Source organism: Pleurodeles waltl, chromosome 3_1 (assembly GCF_031143425.1).
Source record: "Pleurodeles waltl isolate 20211129_DDA chromosome 3_1, aPleWal1.hap1.20221129, whole genome shotgun sequence".
Classification (NCBI taxonomy): domain Eukaryota; kingdom Metazoa; phylum Chordata; class Amphibia; order Caudata; family Salamandridae; genus Pleurodeles; species Pleurodeles waltl.
In genome coordinates this window covers 815,592,623-815,615,729 of record NC_090440.1, presented here as the reverse complement: position 1 = coordinate 815,615,729, position 23,107 = coordinate 815,592,623, and the positions used below count along the sequence as shown (strand labels likewise).

The following is a 23,107-nucleotide window of genomic DNA, read 5'->3' as shown; positions in this document are numbered from 1 at the left end:
ACAGACAAGAATAGTTCACTGCTGTTTAACAGTTTCCACCCACGAACATTGAGGGAAAATTTAACCTATGGTCAGTTACTATGCTTACGCAGGAACTGCAGTAACATCAAGGATTATAAATTTCAAGCTCAGCAACTGACAGATAATTTGGGAATTAGAAACAGTCCTGCTCACATTGTTTCTAAATGCTACAAGAGAGCCCAACACCTGAATAGAGATGCTCTTCTACAGAAAGTAGAACAAGTTGAGTCATTTGATATCCTGACTGGTGTGACAACTTACAATGCAGCATCAAACCAACGGAAGATGTTAGTGAACAAGAATTGGAGCTGGTAGAGATTAAGGTGTGCATACAGAAGAGAATGCATTTTGAGGGATTTACTTGTACACGTACGACCAAAGAAATGTCAGAAAAAGATAGGGACCATCTAAACAGCATGGTGTCTCTCATTATCGTGGGCCCCTATCCATGGTCATCTTACCTGAGTAACAAAAACTATCGATTTGAAGCCTAATCTCCAATGAATTCTGAAAAGACACATTAACTGTAACACATCACATGTTATTTACATGATCACATGTTCTTGCAACTGCCAATACATAGGAGTGACATGTCAAAAGATAAAGATGTGTATAGGAGAGCACAGGATCAACATCAGATGCTATAGGGCCACAACACACATGAGTAACCACTTCTTAACTGAATGACATACTATAGATGACCTGAAATGGGTTATCTTAGAATCCTTGGACAATGTAGATGTCAACGCTGATAGAAATCTGCTACAAAAGAAATAGCGTTGGATCCACCATCTGAAGACACATTGCCATGGTCTGAATGACGGGATCTCATGGTCCCAGGTTGCCCAATAGAAGAATATCTTTGTGCCTTTATCAGTAGCCAAGGACCTAAGTAGCTAATTCTTCTAGAGATCATATACTCCTAGATACCAGGTTCACTCAATCATTGACCCTAGTTAACATCAGGGCCCTTCCTTTATCTTGCCGAATACCAGAGCCCAGTTTTAGAGATAGTGGATTTGACTTTGTTCAGTAAAATCCAGACACCCATGTGCCTATATAGAAGAATGATTACTCTAGCAGTCTGAATAGTAGCTAATACCAATGTACACTGATCATGTAAGGTCACTTATTAATGTACTGGTATGCAAATTAAATATGCACAACCCTCACAATACAGGTCTTTTTATATGTTAACATCAGTAGGTTGGAAGTACACAGCTTACAAAATTTCCATTGAAGAACTCCTGATTATGTCATATTCTCCTGATTATATTCAACTTTATTCGACCATTGATTCCGGTTAACATTGGGGTCCCTTTTTCTCAATGCTGAATACCAAAGCCCAGATACAGAGATAGAGGGCCAGATGGAGTCCAGTCACCCATTTGCTGTTATTACCTGTTACCTTATACAGAAGAATGACTACTGTGGCGGTCTGAATAAGTAGCGCATACCAGTGTACATTGATCATGTAAAGTCACCCCTTAATACAACAGTGCCCTCACTAAGCATGTTCTCTTATATGATAACATGCGCAGGTTGGATCTACACAGCTTACAAATTTTCTATTGAATAATTTTTTATTATATTCTCTTGTTATTTTTCTATTTGTTTTCCTTCGCGTAGTGTGATCAAAAAATGTCAATTATGTGGGGCCTATTATCAGAGGATATAATATCGGACAGGTGTCCCCGTCTTCTTAACAGCCACTCCTTTTGTCACCTCTCTGGAAAGCACCAAGTATGGTCTTTTTATAATCACCCACATGAGAGGAGTTGGCAGGCGCTCTCTTCCCTACTAGGTCCTTTGTGTTTCTTCCAACTGGAGCCTTTCGATAGTTGATGCTCTGCTGTTTATTATCCAGATAGGAAAGGCATCTCTCTTTTTTTCACATGTGCACAATTGAACACACCAAGGTTACTGCTTTCGTTTATTTCAAACAGGACCAATTACAAAAATTAGTAGCACTCAGGTTTTATTAAGCACACCTATTTATATACTCTTTTGTTCCAGTGCTGATTTTTTGCGTGAGAAACGGGTTGGATTCTTACACCAGTGTAGAATTATTTCCTTTCCATAGGATAGATAGCCTGGAGCAGGTAACCAACAGTGTCCCTAATAAGCAGCATCAGGTGGTGAAATACAAATGCTGCTTACGCTTGCACTCCCTGTGAACATCCAGTACAGGGAAGATGTCATGAACAGGGGCATGCTGTTGATTTTCAAAGTAGGTGCTTGAACCAGAGCCATGCTTGCACTAACCTTTTGGTTTAAGAATTATCTGTGTCACCCTGGTTCACAGCGGGCTAAGTACTCACTTGTGGTTCTGGAGATTACTGTTCCAAGTATGAGCACATTTATCTGATTGGCAGGGGCAGCTCCTCCGTTAGGGCGGAGGAACGTTGGCCCACACCAGCAGCGGCAGCTGCAGCTGCCAAACCTCTAAAAGAAATTGATATTAATCTTTGTTTATTATTGTTTTCTTCCAGAAGGATGGGGCCACGGGGGAGACGAGTGCAAGGGGAGTGCACAGCACTCCCCCTCGAAGCTCATGTGTGCTTGGCCGGCCAAACACACATGCGCACAGGGCTCTCTTCAGCCCAGCAACACAGTTGCCAGGTGGGAGAGAGCCTGCACAGGTTCCCAGTCTGCCTGGGAGCGCCCGTGTTGGGCGCTACCAGCCATTCCTGATGCTGCTATGAGCAGCATCAGGATTGGGCACAGGGCAGGCTGGGAGCTTGTGTCTGCAGCCGGCTGCAGCAGAGACGGAGGTGGCGTAGTCTGCGTTCAGGTAATTTAAAAAAAAAAGAAATGTTTTATTGTATTAATATTCCCACCCACCACTCCCCTGCTGCTCTCCCCACGTCCCATCCAGACCCATGTAAGACCCATGCGCCGCGACTGCTGATCGGGTCTTCTCTATAACAGTAACGATGAGCAGAACTTGGGGGTTCAAAGTTTGGCTTTCACTGTTAGATGTGTGTGTTGGCACACGCTCCTGACATTCTCATGGCTCTGTCTTAGTGCTAAAGGGGCAGACCTTTATAGGTGTTTAGAACATCTTTGTATATTGACTTGTGTTCATTGAATATACGTTTATCAGTCTGCCTGTTACTTTCTCTTATTTTGAGTTATAATTTTAGAGACATTTCTGTGCATCTTCTCAACATTGCACTTACCTGACTGTCATATTGCACAGTCATTCATTTAACCTACCAGAATGACGCCGAGCATTTTAGTTTTTATAGTTCTCTGTTTATTTTCTATGGCAGTTGGTTCAGGAAATTTACTCTCCTCCTCCCACATTTCGATGGGATCATCACTTCCCCGATTAGAGGTGTGTTGCAATTTGTTGCCTGCAATGAGGAGTTTATGTATGTCTGAATAAAAAGAATAGAATGCATTTTTGTGGCAACCTAGCACACTGTATACATCTTAAGAGAGGCCACTTTCATGCCTGAATACTGAGAATATGGATAGTTTTTGAGTTTTTCAGAGGTTGAGGATGATGTCATTTATTTTGCAAGTTTTAAGAAGCATTGTTTTCTCACACTTTTTTGTCTTCGATTTTAGCATTTATTTTGATCTCCTATATGATTTACTGTAAATAACAAAGCAATCATTTATCTGATTTTCTTTTTATGCCTCTTAGATATTTTTTCCCTTTTTTAACTTTTAGTATTTGGATTTTGCTGACCACCAGTAATGTTATGGGACATTTCCTTTGGAACATTTCTGTGCTCTCATCACACTAACGTTGTGTGGCAAATGGTTCACCTGAAGTAATACAAGGGCCATATAAAATGATGAAATTGATAAATTTGGACCAACTCAGTTCCGGTTTCACAGGGTTCTGATTTGATCTTTATATATATTAGATTACTAAGAACATTACAACCTGTATCTGAGTTGCACCAGTTCAGCGGATGGCACTTACGTTTTGTCTTTTTTTTAGGTAGGACTGACAGCCAAGCCTCCAGGTCCAAAAAGTCACTGTACTCATACAAAGAAGGGTCCAATCGATAATGTCCTTCTTGGTTCACTGGGATCTGTAATAAAAGGGTCGTGAAGAAAGCTGACAACCTATCTAGGTGTAAGTAGGCTGAAACATATCGACTAGACTATTTGATGTGAAGGACATGTAATTAGTTCCCATCACATCACACTGTTTATATAGTTGCCCTATCCCAGTTACAATAAATTGGCAATTTATCTAGGTATAGAGGTAATTTTAGCTCACTTTCACTGCACTTTGTCACAGATCCCAACGTGTCCAATGCAAATGATGACAATCATTCCTGGTTGGAGCTTAAAAAGGCTTTGTGTAAGGGCAGACCATTGGCCTTTGAAGTGTAAGAGAGAGCCCCTCAACCCTCACTGCCCAAGGAGACCCATCCAGTATGCAGATGAATGCAGGTGTTATTGAGTGTCCTGTGTCTGAGTGGAATGCACAAGGGGACCTATCAACCAGCACAGGCCAGACATGGATTGGAGACAGGCTGTAAGGCACAGATGGCAGTAAGTGCAGAGAAATGCCCACTTTCTAAAAGTGGCATTTCTAAAATAGTGACATTGAATCCAACTTCACCAGTTAGCAGGATTTTCTATTACCATTCTGGCCATACTAAACGTGACAAGGCTACTCAATCCACCATCAATCTACCACTTAAAAAGTATATGAGGGCAGTTCTAAAGCTAGTCTATGAGAGGAGCAGGCCTCACAGTAGTGGAAATCAAATGTGTGAGTTCTTCACTACCAGGACATTTAAAACACCTGAGTACATGTCCTGCCTTTTACTCGCATAGCACCCTGCCCTATGGGTTACCTTGGACCTACCTTAGGGGTGACTTATATGAAGACAAAGGGGAGTTTAAGGATTGGCAAGTAGTTTTAAATGTGAAGTTGAAGGTTCAGTAAAACTGCACACACTTACCTTGCAACTGCAGGCCTGCAATATGGTTAAAGGATTACTTTGTTGGGTGGCAAAATCAGTGCTGCAGGCCCACTGGTAACATTTATTTTACGGGCCATGGGCACATGTAGTGCACTTTACTAGGGATTTACAGGTAAAATAAATATGCCACTTGGATAGGAACCAATGCTACCTTGTTTAGGGGAGAGATCACATGCACTTTAGTACTGGTCAGCAGTGGTAAAGGGCGCAGATCCTAAAACCAGCAAAAACAGGGTCAGAAAAATGAAGGGAGGCAGGCAAAAAGTTGGGGGATGACCACCCTAAGACTGTCAGGTCTAACACCACCCCAATTTTTTCTTCTTCCTTCTTGTTCTTTTGTCCAAGGGTCTTTATGAAGGGAAGACACAATGTCCCTGATAGAGTTGAATCACTGTATCTACCTAGTATCAGTCATCAGCCTTTTAAATGTATTTTGAAAGCAGGGGAAGGCCTGTTTTGCCCATCACTGTTTCTAAAGAGGGAAAATCCCCCAATCTCACCTACTGAATTATTTAACATTTAGAATGCACTTGAACTGACTGGCAGTGGGCTGTTTTCCAGCTGACAATAACTGGGATTATAAACAGTTCAACATAAACGAGTGATGATTGCAAAGAGTAAATATTAAATGTGCTCTTGGTACACATGTTGGCACTGCATTTTATTTATAACATGTTTCTTCAGTAATCTGTGTGATTCCTATAGTTCAGTTCTACTTTTTACTATATATATATATATATATATATATATATATATATACATATATGTTTACAGCGTCCTTAAAGGTGAGTTATTTTTAACAAAATTACAAAGCTAGGTGGATATTCTGTCTTTATTGGAACTATATTGTACTGTACCTGATCACAACCTTCACACCAAGGTTCTCATTATGAGATCGGCATTTTTTGGGCCAGACCGACTTGCCAAAACCCACCACCAGACCGCCAGTGGTGGCGGTGTAGTGACCGCTGCATTACGTGTCACGAAGCGAAAACCACCATAAAACAGCCCGAAATTCGACACTGTCAGGCCAAATGAGGGCTTGAGAGAGGCGGTCCCACCACCAGCACCGCCACAACAGCACGACTCCCCCCGCCATATTACGATGCACTTTTGTGCATGGCGGTCCCTGCACGGCTGTGAACCCTTGGCGGTTTGCACCACCATCCAATAGGATTGCGGTGCTGCAATGGGGGACTGGGGCCCATGACGATCGTCGCCGGCAGTGACGGTCAGGTACCCAGCGGCGTCACCACCGACATCTCCCCCTTCCCAGATGATCCCCTCGACGTGGGCTGCAGTGTGGCCCAGTCAGGTAAGTGGGTCGACTGTAATGGGGGTGGGGGTGTGCCTGCTATGCATGTGCACGGGTGTGTGAAGGTGTGGGGGTGTGTGTAGGGGCGACAGGAATGTTCATTCTTGACGCTGGGTGCTATATCACCAGGGTTTTCATGGCAGGGCGACTGCCACGAAAACCTTGTCAGTAAGCACCCTTGTAATATGGCCAGTGGTGTGGGGCATGCTGCCGGCCTGGAGGAGGCCCAGCCGGCCGCAGCGGTCCACCCGCACTGTCGGGCCTGGCGACGGTGTGGCTGTATGCTATTGTCCCTCCACCGTACTCCTGATACAGCGGTCTGCACTGCCGGGCCCACGGCAGTGAAACCACCACCTCCACCACGGTGGTCGTCAGACCCTCATGATCGTAATGAGGGCCCAAGTCTTTTGAGCTAGTCATTGACACCTTGAGCATTGTACACTTGAGTCAACAAGACGTGTTTGGCCAACTTTCCATCTTTGAGCAACTTCCCAATTTTGTATAGTTTAGATAACACTTGCAGTATTCTCCATGATATTGTTGAGTGGTACCTGCAACTCCAAGGGCCAGGGGACAAATCTGTCTTGGAAACATGATTAGTGTTCTTTTCTGTCACCACCTGTTTTGAACCTATGCAAATTCTGAATGCTTCTGAGTACACTTACTGGTCTGTGATGCAAAATGGACTCACTGTTGTGCCTGTATTTTCTGAATTGTTCATTTCAGTTTTTCAATATTTCAATGAACACTGAAGTGGCTTGTTAGTGCTATGCTGTTAGAAATGGGGTCTCTAGTTGGCAGAGGCTTGCACCCTTTCTAAGTATGGCCCTCACTCAAGTCTGGGTAAGAGAGTCACACAGCTAAGATAACCCCTGCTCACCCCCTTGAAAGCTTGGCTCAAGCACTTACGCTTATCTACGAGGCAATGTGTAAAGTACTTGTAGACACACACACAGTAACACAGTGAAAACACCACAAACGTACTCCACACCAGTTTAGAAAAATAACCAATATTTATCTGAGTAAAACAAGACCAAAATGACAAAAATCCGACATACACAAGTAAAGATACAATTTTTTTAAAGATAGAATGTAGTACAGTTCTTAGAAACACAGTAGCTCTACTGGGGCTTGACAGAGTCACTTTCAACAGCACAGCACTACCCGCGAGCGAGTGCAGTCAGCCACAGAGTTGTATAGACCCTGGTTACAGTACCTTGGAAAATTATTAGAAAACCAAGACATTCCATGGGGTCGGGGAGTTGAGGCATTGCTGGAACCAGTGTGGCGCCAGTTCCTTACTGCCACCGGGTAGATGAGGCATCATTTCCTTATGGCTAGGCAGAGGAGGTAAGGCGTCAGTTCCTTACAGTTGCAGAGGAGGTGATGCAGCATTGGCGGCGAGGCGCTGGTTCCTTACAACAAGGTGGAATCAATGAAGCCAGCAGGTCAACGACGTGAGGCGTCAACTTTGTGGTGCATAGTCACACCACAAGGCCACAGGTGCTGCAGCACAGTCAGGTGCCATGGATATTGGTGACACAGCACTCAGGATTCATGCTGTAGTGGGATTTTGGACGTGCTGCGGCGGTGTCAGGCCTGCATTGTAGGTCAGGTTCAGTGCACTCATTGGGGACCACAGCTCTGGTGGAGCAGCTGTGCGGGGTCAGAGAGCAGCACCAGTTCCGAAGTCAATCTGCACTTTGATGCACTAGTTTCTTCCTTGTTGCACCAGGACTCACTCCTAAGGTCCCAGGAACTGTATTTGCCACCACTTGGCAAGTCAGGACTCTCAGCAAGAGAGCTCGGGCGCTGGCAGGTGAAGTCTTTGACGCCCCTGAGACTTCTTAATGGGAAGCAAGCTCAGTCCAAGCCCTTAGAGAACCTTTGGAAGTAGGATGTAGGAAGCCAAGACCAGTCCTTTCACTCCCAGGACAGAAGCAGCAAGCAGCAGGCCAGCACAACAAAGCAACAGGCGGAGTGGCAGTCCCTCCTACAGCATCCAGCAATTCTTCCTGGCAGAATTTTTTCATTCCAGAATGATTCTAACTATGTGGTGTCAGTACAATCAGTGCTGCAGGCCCACTAGTAGCATTTGGTTTACAGGCCCTGGCACACATAGTGCACGTTACCAGGGATTAATCAGTAAATCAGATATGCCAATCACCAATACAATTTAGACAGGGAGCACTTGCACTTTAGTACTGGTCAGCAGTGGTGAAGTGCCCAGAGTCCTAAAGCCAACAAAACATATATGAAAAAGATAGAAGGAAGAAGGCAAAATGTTTGGGGATAACCCTGCATAAAGGTCAATTACCAACACAAACACATTGAGCAAAATCAATAAATGACATAAACACATTATTAGAATTCTCTCTCACTGGTTTATAAGGGGAAAAAGTAACAATGCACCATAGAAGTTAGACATACGTCAGAAGTCACAAAAACTGCAAACATAGATTCCATCTACCTATTGAGAAGATTTACACTTTTTTGAAAATGCACATCCCCCATCATAGTATGTCTGGAAAATGTAGGCAGACACAGTTTTTGGCATAGCACTGGGAAGTACTATATTCCCATATTCGTTGGGCTCCAGTGCTTAATTTGCACACAAAAAAAATGCTGATGCCCAATGTTTTGAGAAGCCAGTGCTATCGAAGGTCGAGGTAATGAATACCAGGGCTGTCTAGTCTTGATCCCAACTCATACTTCTCTAATCCATCACTAGACACACAGAGAATTATGCAGTAGTAAAATTATTTACACCGGTCAGGAAACACAGAGGTAAATTTACATTTTGGGGCCTGCAAGAATCCACAAAGGGATTCCTGATGGGAGTAATAAATACATATACGGGAGCAGATTTCTCTGCCATTACTAGTGCATGGAAATCTTCAATCGTAAATACAGCTGAGTGGCTGGGATCCTGGCCTTCCTAGCCATGATTTGCATTTTATGTTTAGGAATGGTTGCAGACGTAAATATTCCTAAACTCCTCTCTCACCCCTTTCCACCCTGGAAATGATTGGAGGTATAATTTTCCCAGAATGGAGTAACCCTTCTTTCGGGATGGGAAGAAGAGATGACTACCAAATTTGCTGGAGGTGTAGGGGAATGGCTTTCTTCAGGACAAACATGCTTTCTGCACAGATTAACAACAAGAAAAAATGCAAGGTGTCTCCATTCCCAGTGTTCAGACTTCTCGACTGTGGAGCACTGTGTTTAGAAGGAATAGGAGACCTTGGAATTAGCCACATGGCATTCCCAGAAGTACACTTGCAAGCGTACATCTGGCCTAGCTTTCCAGACGTACTTCTGGAAACGTCCCCGAATTCCACGAGGTAGTAGTAATCTGCGTCCTCAAGAAGACATAAATCAGTGGCAGCAGACTTACTACTTTTTTCGTGAATTCGGTGAATAGTGCATTCACAGTGCGTTTTAACGGCGTTGTTTTGGGGTTAATAGCAGATGTTTTCCCACCAATTGACGTTTTCCTCCATCGCACTTGATAAACTAAACTTAATTAGGAAATCAAGTGATTTTGTGCATTTTCTTGTGCTAAGACCACGTATTAATAAAACGGTAGTACTTTCTCATTGTACTGTGGTCTTGAGCTAACGTGCTTTAAAGCCGAGAAAAAAAAGTATCCAGTTAGTTCTTACCGTATGATGAAGCCGCATGAGAGGCAGATGCCACGAGATGTACTCCCTTTTATTTCCACAGAAGGTGTCAGTCACGCTACACAGAGCAGATAAGTAGTCGCCGGGCGACAGTCTGTTCCCTAGTCTCCCGGCTCCTGCCTTTCGCGCACTCAAGTGATTCAAAAGAACGAAAAGAGCACAGACCTCTGCTTCCACAATAGACTACATCTTTCTGCCAGTCAAACACTGCACAGACTGAGCTAGGCCGCAATCCAAATCGACGCGGAATAATTCTATTTTTGTCTCCCCTCTCAGAGGAAATATTTTTACAACGCTGCTGGTAGGCCCCAAATTCTATAGTAGTCAGACTGTGGGAACTTTAACTGAGGGCTCTGCTAAAACCTCAATCCTTTGACCCGAGAGGCCTGCGAGAAGCATCCACATTAGGAAGCATAATGCTCTGGCGTATTTGTGTCTGATGTGGAGACAAAATGTAAATGAGGAAACAGCTAATGAGAGAGGTGGGACTCCTATTTCGTAACCTGCATCTTCTTCGGCCTCAGCTGTCCCACCGCCACCACATGTAAACTGCAGCATCCATGTGGTGTGCGCATGGAGTTATTTTAGCAGGGTGCAATCATGTGCACAAGAATTGTATGTTTTAAAAAGACGCTTAAACGTTTAGTTATGCTGCTTCGCAATGTCTGGAATGTGTTAATGTTTTTGTTTAACACAGGTGTTTCCTTCTCTAAGATTCGATTCATTCTTCTAGTTTTGATACTCTTTTATAAACTGCTTTTTAAACATTGAGAAATAGCATTTGCAGAAGTCTGATCTGGCTTGGTTTACTTTAATTGAACTCGAGAGAATTTTTTTTTTCCATAGCTGAAATCCTCTCCGGAATACCAGAAAAACATTGTATTCAGGCCCAGATAGCCTTCTGATTGGTAATTCAGGAGTTAGCATTGTTGATTATAAAGAGTGTCTGATTTTGAAATACAAGCAACAATGCAGCGAACTTCAGCACAAGGCCAGAGGTTTGGCTGGAAGTAACAACGGAATTGTGCCTAGCTACAAGCCAGCATTGCTTGTGACACGTATGCACCCCACGACTCACTCTCATCATTGCATTCAAATGGACGGGGGAGGTCAGTGGGTTGTGCTCGATGGTAACCTGGCAAGGAATTTTAGCAGGGGTTGGCACAATGTTTTCCATGGTTAGTGCGAAAGTGAAAATTGTGCATGTAATTCAAAAATATGCTTGCGCTGTCAACAGTTTAAAAAGTGTGTGCAAGGTATATGTACAAAGGTCACACGCGATATATGCTCAGTGTATATTCAGTTACTTTCTAGAACAACGCATGCTATCCAGGCACACAACCATTTATACAGTTGCAGCAAAGTAATTTGCAACAGTCTCCCACAAACAAAAAATATGCTAAAATGTATGCGAAAGCAAAACTAATATGCCAAAGAAGTGAAAGCCAATAATTTGCATTTAGGTGAAATCACGCTTGTGTAAACATTTTGTTGTCTTGGCTTAGTTCTGAAACATAAATTCATAACAGGGCATTATAAAACGTTCTGCAGTAACTTCTGTATTCACTGCTATTTCGTCGCATGAAAAACAATGAAAGAACTCAGGCAGAGTGAATGTCGCAAATCATCATGTATGTTAAATGACAAAATACATTAAAGTCCACCTTCCCCCCTCTTTGAACTAAAATCTGACTGGAGTAATTAAACAGTTTCGGGCTAGAACACATCGATGCATCCTTTTTAGAGTGAGACCTGAAAAGGAGCACACGATTGGGAACCCCTCTGTCCACTACACCCAGAGAAGTGGTGTAAAAAAAAATCTGATGACGTTATGCAGATATTAAATTAATAAAATATACTATTGAGGTGGCTGAAAAGATGGTGGCATCTGAACGAACTTATGATCAGTGCCATTCCCTACATTGTATTTGTATCCAGTATCTATAGTTACTAACCAACCCCATCTTAGAATAATCAAAACTTGAAGCCTGGTTTAGACCCTGGTGGGTGGCTCCACAAAGTAGTGGTCATCTTCGCTGTCACTCTGGTCAGGCCAAATTGCGAGGTCACTGACAGCCCTGAAGTAATTGCAGAATCTTCAGAAGTGCCACCGCCATGGTGGCTAATCTGAAGACACTGGAATTTTGCTGCACAGTCACCAGACATTTAAGAGGTTGTTCACCAAACTTTTTTTTTATTTTTACAACCAAATTCCCCAAGCGGAAGTCTGTTTCTGGAAAACGGAACAAAAAAAGTAATGGCCCCTACACCTTGGGATGTTTCTCCAGGGTTGTGGGGGGGTATTTTTTGGGCAGAATAAAAGGACATCAGACAGTCAATTCTAAATTGAGGCAGAATGAGGGTTTGGTGGACAGAGCACTTGGTCATATTTGGCAAAAAATTGATCAGGTCCGACCCTGTAGACCAGGCTTCTGCAAGTAACTCATAAGGTACTGTTAACTCTCCAGCTATCCATACATTGCTCTCTTGCGTGCAGCCCAATGTCTAGTAAATTAGAAGCTCTTGTATCATCTACCCGTGCCCCCACTGGGTTATTTCTACTAGAGGACTAGTCAACATGCTGAACAGGCTGATAGACCACCCAGTGGCTTGAGCAGCTCTAGCTATCAGGTCACTAACTAGAAATTTAGAGTAGTTCTCATTGGAGGCGGCCAAGAAGTGATTAAAATGCATTTATGGATAATAGTAGAAATGGTTCACTGCACAAGCCAAGCCGGTGCCACACACATAAACTAATTGTGAAATTCCTGCTGGTTTACCATCTAACTCTCTGACTGGCTCCAAAATGGTTAACATAATCGGCAGGGAGTTTGTGTGCTGTGCTGACGTTCACACATTTTCAATACGCTGTTTCACCATTCATAAATTCATTATACAGTTGATCAATGAAAGGCTTATTACTCTACACTGTTTTTAGAGACATTTTTTCAAAAAAGTAAATTAATCAGCTCTGCCTGGACCATAAAGATACCAATATCCAGACCTAACATGCTCTTAATAGATGATGATCGGGTGCATAAAAGTTCTGGTTTAGTTCTAAGAAATAAAAACGAAAACCTGTTAGAGATAAAATATGATGTGCTTTAGTACTAAAAACTACTGTGCTAGGCGATTGACGACATATGAAAAAGGCCAAACTACCAGAAGAATGCATGCTAATATTTCACAAATGCTTCGTTGGCTTTTCTATGGACATTGTGGTTTTCATGTCTAGGTCACGTCATAGAATTGCTCATAAACCCAATGCCCCGTGAAGATAATAGCCACCCAGAGGGTAGGGCCTGGTCGAATTGGCAGACATTGAGTGATTGAGCAAGAGATATGTGTTCATTTATTTTCTGTGGCTTTCATATATCATTCATAGGCAATTGGCAGTAGGTGTAAATAATATATTTGAGGTGTATTTATGAACGATGGGCAGTAGTTTGAATGAATGATTGGGACGAGCAGTAATTGAAGACAAAACTGTAGAGAGAGCTGTATATATTCGAGGATGCATTAAACATTTTTAGAAAAGAAACCCAAAGTGCATTTTTTCTTTATTAAGGTTGTGTTGCCCATATTTTTGTACACCCGTTCATTTACACACACCTGACAAATGAATCAGTGACAAATGAATCAGTCCAATTAGCCTGTTTGTATTTTCAAGTACGAAATACTTCACATAATCCCTTTTCCCCTTTCTCCCCTTCTTTCGTTACATTGACATGGACCACTGAATACTGCACACCTCTATAATATCATTTACATTTTAGATTTGACAGATCGGTGGTCAGTGACCACAGGTCTGTCAAATCTAAAATGTAAATTGAGGAACCTTATTTATTTAATCATTATTTATTTGTAATATTTCTATAGCCAGAACTTAGCCATATGTACTACGGACCACAGTGCAAATTATAGAAGTGACCTATCAACAATGATTGAAAACCATCATAAAGAGAAAAAGCAGGAGCCCACAAGAGTCACTAAAAGGGGCAGGGCGTGTCTGATCGTGGATTAGAGTGCCATAAGGTGGATTTAAGATTTGCAACCTTGGTAGGGTGCACACTGACATTAAATTACACCACCTGGGGGCTTCTTGGGCAAAGCTTTGGACAGAGATACTCATTACTTATTCTTTTACAAATTAAGAACAGCCTTCCAGTAATCTAAATTAAACAGCCAAAAGGTGTGGTGTCATTAAATAATTTTTGTGATATAGCCAAAGTGGGCACACAGAGGAAGGGATTCTGGAAATGTGTAACCAGTGAGAACATCCTGTAATTGTATTTAGGAAGATGGTTTAGGCGCTCTCCACGTCTTTCCTCCTCTGTTATGTGCCACATTCCTGAGCAGAAAAGTCTAACACATGATTTCCTGAGTATAATGCCTTTCTTTCCACAACACTAACACGGTAAAGCACTACCGATTACTGAACAGGTTCCAAGAAGATTTCATCTCTGTTGTTGAACCATCCTCATTCTCTGACAACAATCCAAAGATCCTCCTGAATTCAATCATAAAATCTACGAAGCTGTCTTTAGTGTGGCTCCTCTACAACTAAAAAAAAATAGATCAGTGAAACAGGCAGCCAACAAGTGGTTAACCCTAAATGGGCCAACAACAATAAAAAGTAATATTAACTCTAAATAATATTCTGAAGTTTAAATCAAAGATAACCTACTTTTAAAAAAATCTGATAGGCATGGATTGCATCTTTCACTTATCAAAGATGTCTTTCGTTTTGCATGTTTCTGCGAGACTGAAAGTCACCATCTATACTGACAGTCAATATGGATTTGGAATTGTTCATGATTTTGGCCAACTGTGGTCGCAAAGAGGTTTCATGACCTCTACTGGTACACCAGTAAGAGATCGCTACAATATAAAAGAGTTGTTGTATGCGATACAGTTACCTGAAGAAATCGCCGTGGTGAAATGCAGTGCACATCAAAAAGCACAGGATTACATCTCACTGGGAAATGGATATGCAGATCAAGTCACAAGGTTTTGTGCATTGAACTGTATATCGTTCAAAGACAAATGGGAATTGATGTCAGAAGAAGACAACACATGTACAAGTTTTGCATTGAAAGTGATCGATACTCTGGAAGAGTTGAAAACATTGCAAAGTAATGTTTACAAGGAAGAGAAACGACTCTGGGCAAAGTTGAAATGTGTCCAACGACCTGATGAGATTTGGGTTTCTGAGGAGGGTCAGGTAGTCCTGCCAAATAGTTTATTGGCGCAAATGGCCCGATACTACCATGGACAGGCATGCATTGGGAGGGATGCCATGGTTAGATTGTTCAAGATCGGCTGGATTAACCCTAAATTCAGGCAGGCAGCAGAGGCAGTATGTCATCCCTGAATAATTTGTCAGCAGCTAAACGTGGGAAAAGGGACAGTGGTGAATTTGAGCCACATTGGAAGCAAAAATTGCATTGTAGTTTCCGCCCTGGAGCATCAGGACTGGTGGAACAGATGAATGGTACCTTGAAATCAAGAATTCCAAAGATGTGTGCAGCTACAAATCTGAAATGGCCAGATGCATTGCCTTTGGTGTTGATGTCAATGAGAAACACACCTGACAGGAAGATAGGGCTGTCGCCCCATGAAATCCTCATGGGCAGAGCAATGAGATTACCAGCAGTTCCAGCCAATGCACTTGTAAACATTACAGTTGATATGGTGTTGGACTACTGCAAGGGTCTGGCTGATGTAGTTCGCTCTTACTCTCAGCAGGTGCAGGCCACCACCCTTCCACCCATCCACAATCCAGGGCACAACCTCAGTGCCGGTGACTGGGTTGTTGTCAGAAAGCATGTTCGCAAGACTTGTTCAGAACTGCGTTGGAGACGTCGTTATCAGGTGGTGTTAACAACAACGACAGCTGTGAAGTGTGCAGGACTTCCAAACTGGATACACGCGAGCCATACAAAGAGAGTGGTATGTCCACCAGATCATGAAGAAGCATTGTTGAAAGCACCAACAACATTGAAACAGGTCGCTGCACCGGAGTCAGAAAAGGAGCCAATAAAGCCTTAAGTTGAACCAGAGCTCGTGGAAGATGTTTCTACTACCCCAGTAAGAGACAAAAGTGAATAATTACAGGAGGGTACGCATGAACCAGTCTCGACAGATACAGCAGGAGAGCCTAGCTCAGCAGAGGTTCTTCCAGAAGCAGACGGTGTTGAAAAGCAGACAGAGCAAGTGCCAGACCAAGAGGGGGAAAGAGTTAAGACGGATCAAAGTCAAAGTGATTTGACTCCTCCTGAGCCCATTGCAGGTCCATCAAGAGAAAACACCATAGAGAAAGAGAAGGTGAAGAGTCCACTAGTGAGAAGAATATTAACAGAAGGAACAAGAAAAGGAGATCATTGGCCTGTATCGCAGATAAGGAAGAAAAAGGAACTGTTCATAAATGAAACAATAGAGGAAGAAGTGGATACTATGAGAAAAGAAGAATTGAGTGAAGGAGAACTAAGTGGTGATTGAAGGTTGAAAAGAAAGAGAATAGCAAATCGACGGTACGCAGGTCCAGAATGAGCGTATTCAACTACCAATGATTGGCAACACAAATTTATGTATTTTTGTTTTGAGAGAGAAGATCTGAGTCAGTACTTTGATGTAACCTGAAGGGAAACAAGAAGCTGATATTTTGAGCTAATCTGAAAAACCTAAAAGAGACTGTTGAAAATAAACTGGAAGAGAAATTGATAACCTGATTTGACATTAAAAACCGGATGTGACAAGCTGCTAATCGATTTTGACAAAGGAAAAGGGTTCCTGGATGTGAAACTGAACTGTGAGAGAAGAATTTTTCTTTATTTTTGATTTTACTGCACTTTATATAAGAGTTACATCTGCTTTCTGATTCTTTACAGATCATTGCTGAGCTAAATAATCAAGATAGAATTGCTAGGCACTGTAGATACATGAGTGTTGGATTGGTAGTTATGTGTGGAATGATGTTTATAATAATGATTGTGGGAATGTTTGTTCATGATATGAAAAGAGCTACTATTACTTTGATTCATGAGACTACTACACTAACAGCTTTAGAGAGCTTTAAGCTAGATGGGAAATATTTGCATGACTATACTAATACACAAGGAGAGCTTTCTTACAATGTTTTCTATCACTTGTTGAGTGAGTATGTTGAGACAATGGATGCAAGGAATTGTCTTGTGTGTACACAAATTCCTTCCTCAGTAGAACAAGGAGTTATGTACCATAGTCTTCCGCTAACATATGGAATAAGCTGTAGCTTGCTACTAACAAGATTCTATAACCAAGAGTATATACAGCATTTTTACTCTAACTATGACATGGTGTTTGCGTTTGTTCCTATTATTAGATATCTGAGTAGAGTAGCTAAAGAGCATGATATAGTGCTAGTTAGAGGATTCTTTGAGCCTACACTAACATTTTGGACAGCCTATGAGCATCATAATAATCTCACATGCTTGCTTCCACCATTAGAAAAGAGCTTCAAAGGGCATACTGATGATAGGAGAAAAGCATTAAAAGAAAAATTAGAAAAAGGTTTAGAGAAAAGGACTTATAAAAATGATTTTGCTGGAGAAGAAGATGCAACATTTTCGATACCTAAAGAGCCGGATGATGAGGACATTGCACAGCGAACCAATCAACTAACTGGGGATGGGGAAATAGTAGAACCCATAGATATGTAAAAGTAATATTATAGGTTAGAGTCATAACTGCCGATTGACTGACCAATTAGGAATTAGGGCGATGGACTGAAAAACTCTAATAAAAAGTCGTGACAAGGGGCTAAAACTTCATGTGCAAGAGATGCGAGAGATGCGGGAGATGCAAGGGGAGAAATGATGCCAGAAGACACGATTCGAGATTCTGTCATTGGGCTCATGCTCTTTAGAGCCTGTTGCATTGCTGATCCATTGATGACCTGAAGACGAAGACTAACTTTGTTGCTGATCCATTTCGTGGATAGGCAGCTATAAAAATGTCACTAATTAACTTTTGTGCCTTTTCTTTCTAGGTACCAACTGTTTAATATTTTTTCTCTTAGCTAGATGTTTTTCCAAATTCATGTTCTAAATTGTTTTCGCATGAAGTCCCACATGCTCAATGCTAATCTGGGTTAGGTAGGGTTTTCCTTTGGGTGACGTTGACATTTGCAAATGATTGACGGACTGATTACTGAACTCTGCTATTAATGCTGTTATATTCATCTTTGTTGGTTTATGCTGGATCATTTCGAGTATATGTTTTCTCAACTTCTGATTAGATCATGGTATTGGTGGTCATTAATGAACTAATTCTGAGCTGATTGAATAAAGTATGGTATAACCTGATGACTTAGTATTGTAACTAATAGGGAAATAAAATTGATAAAACGTATAATTGAGTTGTGGTTATTCCTGAAATATTGATATATTGTCACATGTTTAATGTTTCTCTTAGTGGTTGTTGATTGACTAAATTGATAAATGATGTTCATCGATTACTGCATAGCTAGGATACTCCATGCGATCCAAAAGGTTCATCAGCCTATACGCGTCCCCTTGTAAGTTTACTTACTAAGGACCAGGCGCGCTAGCACATTTGGTTAAGTTTAAATATATTTATGTTTCATAGGGATCTGTAAAGAGTGAACAAGACCTTAATGGGCAAAGTATATATATAGTCACACAACACAGTGTATAAGAAGAAGAATTTGCAACAAAATTCACACAGAAGAAAAACAAGTAAAACAAACTAAATAGTGACATTATAAACCAGTGACATGGAGATCCTTGTGTAAATGGGCTGGGGAGGTAATGAACACCTGTGGTAATCTAGGGTTACACGTGACAGGGAAAGATCTGTTGTCAAAATGTTATGTTAGACTTCAAATGCACACAATGTCAATTAAGAAAACTGCTGGCACTGGGGCTGAGGTTGGGCAGGCAAGATATTGCTTGCTTCCTAGGGAGGACCAATAACGCATTCTGCAAATTGTGTATAACTCCATTCTCCTACTGTAAATCTCCAGGGGCCTGATTCATAATCGACCTTCACACCAGTGGCAGAGGCCCCACAGTCGTGGGGAGTCTGCACACTTGAGGCGGAATCTCCTCAATGAAAATTCTCATTGCACAGATTCCGCCCCAAGTGTGGAGACTACCCCATGATTGCGGGACCTCTGCCATAAGTGCGGAGGCCCTTTCGTGACTCAGGACCTCGATTCTTTTCTTCCACTGCTCTCTTGTTTTTGACATTCACTACCAGTACACTCAAACCTCTTTTGCAATACACAAGATCTTCTTATAGGCAAATTGGTAAACTGTAATGGGCATTCAGAGTGTAGGACTAGCGGACTGATTTAGGACCTGGCTGATAGGGTACTCCATCACTTTCCTATCTGCCAAATTCTCGGTCTGCCAGTCCTATTTTCAGTCAGTTGAGCAGCTAGGTTTATGCCAACAGAGTAAAATGTACTCAGTCAGTGTATACCTTCCTTTGAAGGCTTGAGGGAGTACAGGCCATTGGAGGTAAACCATCTGGCCATCCGCCCTATGTAGAGTGGGCGGTCACATAGGTTTTTGTTTTTTTTAATGTCGGTTACCACCAGGTATATCATGGCAGTGAGGGCAGTAAAGATGAAACAGTGTCTCTCCCACCATACTAGAAACATCCCAGGGTGATGGGTCCATTCGTTTTTATTGTTTTTCAAAAACAAACTCCCACTTTTGGTGTTTGTTAGAAATGGGGTTTCTGGTTGGCTAGGGTATGCACCTCAGCCAGGCAGAACTTACCCACTCTAGTCAGGGCAAGGGAGTTACACGTCCAAGATAACCCCTGCTCACCCCCTTGGTAGCTTGGCACGAGCAGTCAGGCTTAACCCGGAGGCAATGCGTAAAGCGTTTGCACAACACACACATACATGTGACGCAATATCCCCACCACAAAGGAAACACAACACCAGATTATATGAAAATATACTGTATTGTACACAACGTAATTATCAGACCAACATCACATAATAGTACTATCCTGCTACCTTAGCAGTTGTCAGAACGTTACACATTAGTTACTCTGCAAACTAGCAGTAGTCAGACATAACACACAGGTTACTCAGTATTCTGCAACATAAGCAGTAGTCAGGAAACACGTAATTACATTAGAACACTTGTCATAAGAATATCATAAAACGCCCATAGTAGGAACATTAGAAAACCTATGCCAAGTTAGGGAAACATATTAGCAAGTCACGCCCATAAAAGGAACATGTGCACACATATGTAAAAGCATCATAGAACAGGTAGGCAATATATCATAATAGCAAAGTCTGTCGAAAGAACTTTAGATTAGGAACATATTGGTCCATTTAAAAGTACCTGTCTTGATGGGGAGGCACTTCCAGTGCCTAAAACAACTAATGGGGCCCCCGGCGCTCCTCTGCGCAAAAACGGGGGCCTCCCTCAACATGGCAGACCGAGAGGGGCGGCACGCACCCTCTCTGAATTTTTGACGGGCCCCTTCTGGGACCCGTGATCACTGGGGGGCCCCCCGGGCCTCCACCGGCCCTCTCCAAGGGGGGGCCCAAGTCAGGGAAATCCTTTAAAGGGGGGGGGGCGCCTCGCGCTCCCTTCTGGCAAAGATGTAATAGATCGTTGCAGGGGTCAGGGGCCACAGCACCCTGCCCCTGGGAACAACTAAACAAGAAGGAGCACAGGGCTGGTGGGCCCAGCTACAGGCCAGCACAAGGGGTGCAGATGGTGGCAGTTCCTCCTAGTGACCAGGCAGATCACAGGTCAGCACAGCAGCAGCAGTCCATGGCGGTTTCCTGGAGAGTCCATTCATCAGCGTTCTGTGTCCAGTTTCAAGTTCCAAGAATGTTCAAATTGTGGGGAAAATTCCCCTGTACTTATAGTCAGTTCTTACAGTGTTTTACAATGGTAGGGAGAGGAGGTTCCAGCCAGTTACAACTGGTTCTGGGAGTGCCCCCTCTCTCCTTTCAGCACAGGCTCCAAACATCAGTGGGGGGTTAACGACCCTATTGTGTGAGGCCAGGGCACAGTCTTTACAAATGCAGGTGTGCCCCGCCTCTCTCTTCTCTCAGCCCAGGAAGACTATTCAGTATGCAGATGCACCTCGGTGAAACCTCCACCCTCCCTGTGTACAGGCTGTCTGAAAAGAAGGCACAAAGCCCCAACTGTCACTCTGCCCAGACGTGGATTGGAGTCAAGATGCAAAACACCAGAATTATAAGCACAGATAAATGCGCACTTTCTAGAAGTGGCATTTCTGCGATAGTAATAAAAAATGACCCACACCAGTAAGCAGTATTTATTATCACCATCACAACCATACCAAACACGCCTACGCTACCCCTCATAAATCAGACAATACCCCTTACACATAAGGCAGGGCATTTCTAATGCAATCCTATGAGAAGGCAGCACTCACAGCAGTGAGACACCAAGTTAGGCTGTTTGTCACTACTAGGACAGGCCATGCAATATGGCACATGTCCTGCCTTTCTACATACATGACACCCTGCCCATAGGGCTAGCTAGGGCGTACTTTAGGGGTGACTTACATGTAGTAAAAGGGGAGTTCTGGGCCTGGCAAGTAAATTTAAATGCCAGGTCCCTGTGGCAGAAAACTGCGCACACAGGCCCTGCGCTAGCAGGCCTGAGACAGGTTTGAAAGTCTGCTTCAGTGGGTGGCGCAAGAAGCGCTGCAGGTCCACTAGTAGTATTTAATTTACAGGCCCTGGGTATAGAGATACCACTGTACAAGGGACTTATAGGTAAATTAAATATGCCAATTAGGTATAAGCCAATCATACCAACTTTAGATGGGAGAGCACCTGCACTTTAGCACTGGTCAGCAGTGATAAAGTGCTCAGAGTCCTAGAGCCAACAGTGAGAGGTCAGAAAAACCAGGAGGAAGGAGGCAAAAAGACTAGGGATGACCATGCGTATGGCCAAAAGTCCAACTCAACCCCCTACCAGCCAAAATCCAGGGGAGAACAATCAATACCTTGATGTACTTTCCTGATTGGGGCGATAGAACAAGGACCCAGGCCCACAACAGCAGGGGCATGTTCCAGTTCTACGCCTTCCTGACTCCACTCGGATCTCTCTGTCAATGCGTCCCAGGCAGCCTAGACCAACCCACGGGGATTCTCTAGCTGCCAATGGCCAGAACCAGGCCCCAGGCCATCTAGGAGCCTCTGGTCTCTGAAACCATAATGAGTGGGGGGCGGTAGCCCCAGGTGCAAAGCAACCTGTCTCCACTCCATTTCCGATCAGTTCAGGGGCTCTACCCTGCCACTGATCCACCAACCTAGGGTCCGCACCCATAGGTTCTACAGGGGCTAGAGGCGAGGCTCTCCTCCCTCTACCCCTCCTTCTAGGATCCCGCCCTCCTCTCCTAGGAGGGGTATCACCAGAATCCACACTTGCCAGGGTGCTCGGTACAGCAGCCCTGCACAACTTTCTCGCCAGCCCAGGATCACTACCTGGCGACTGACCACCCAACCTAGGGAAGACACCCTTGGGTTGCACCGGGGTCCGGGGCGGGCTTCCCCCTCCCTGAACCCCACTTCCAGAGTCCTGCGTCTCCCCACCTCGGGAGAAGCCACCAGAAGTTTCACACGGGGGGTGAGCACACTAACCGCCCCCCCAACCAGATCAGAGTTTACCCCCTGAACCTGTCTATCTAGTCCAGGGACGACACCCTTAGACTGGACCATTGCCCAGCGAACCAGGACTTCCTTGGGAGCACACCTACCCCCTACCAGATCAGAGCTTACCCCCTGAATCTGGCAATCCAACCCAGAGTCACTACCCTGCGGTTGAACCACTGCCTGGCGCACCAGGACTTCCTTGGGAGCACACCTACTCCCCATCAGGTCAGGGTTTACCCCCTGAACCTGAACATCCAACCCAGAGTCACCACCCTGCAGTTGAATCATTGCCTGGCGCACCAGGACTTCCTGGGGGGCACACCTACCCCCCACCAGGGAAACACCTTCCCCAAGGGCCACACAAGAGTCTGGCTGGCGCAGGTCTCCTGACCTCTGCCCATCGGACAGAGTCTGGATTCCCCCCAGCCCAGAAATGGTCTCACCAAGGTCATTCCTGGGG

The 23,107-nt window shown here is 43.6% G+C and overlaps 1 protein-coding gene across 2 annotated transcripts in view; it reads right to left on the bottom strand.

Moving 5' to 3' along the window:
• Window positions 1–23,107, bottom strand: part of INSC (INSC spindle orientation adaptor protein) — a 1,473,234-nt gene that overhangs the window by 1,424,424 nt on the left and 25,703 nt on the right. Inside the window, exon 1 of one of the 2 annotated variants that reach the window (XM_069223703.1) lies at window positions 9,960–10,167. The exons of the other annotated variant lie outside the window; for it this stretch is intronic. The gene's annotated coding sequence lies outside the window, so the exon portion shown is untranslated. Of the gene's footprint in view, window positions 1–9,959; window positions 10,168–23,107 lie in introns of those variants that run through there. 2 annotated transcript variants of the gene reach the window in all.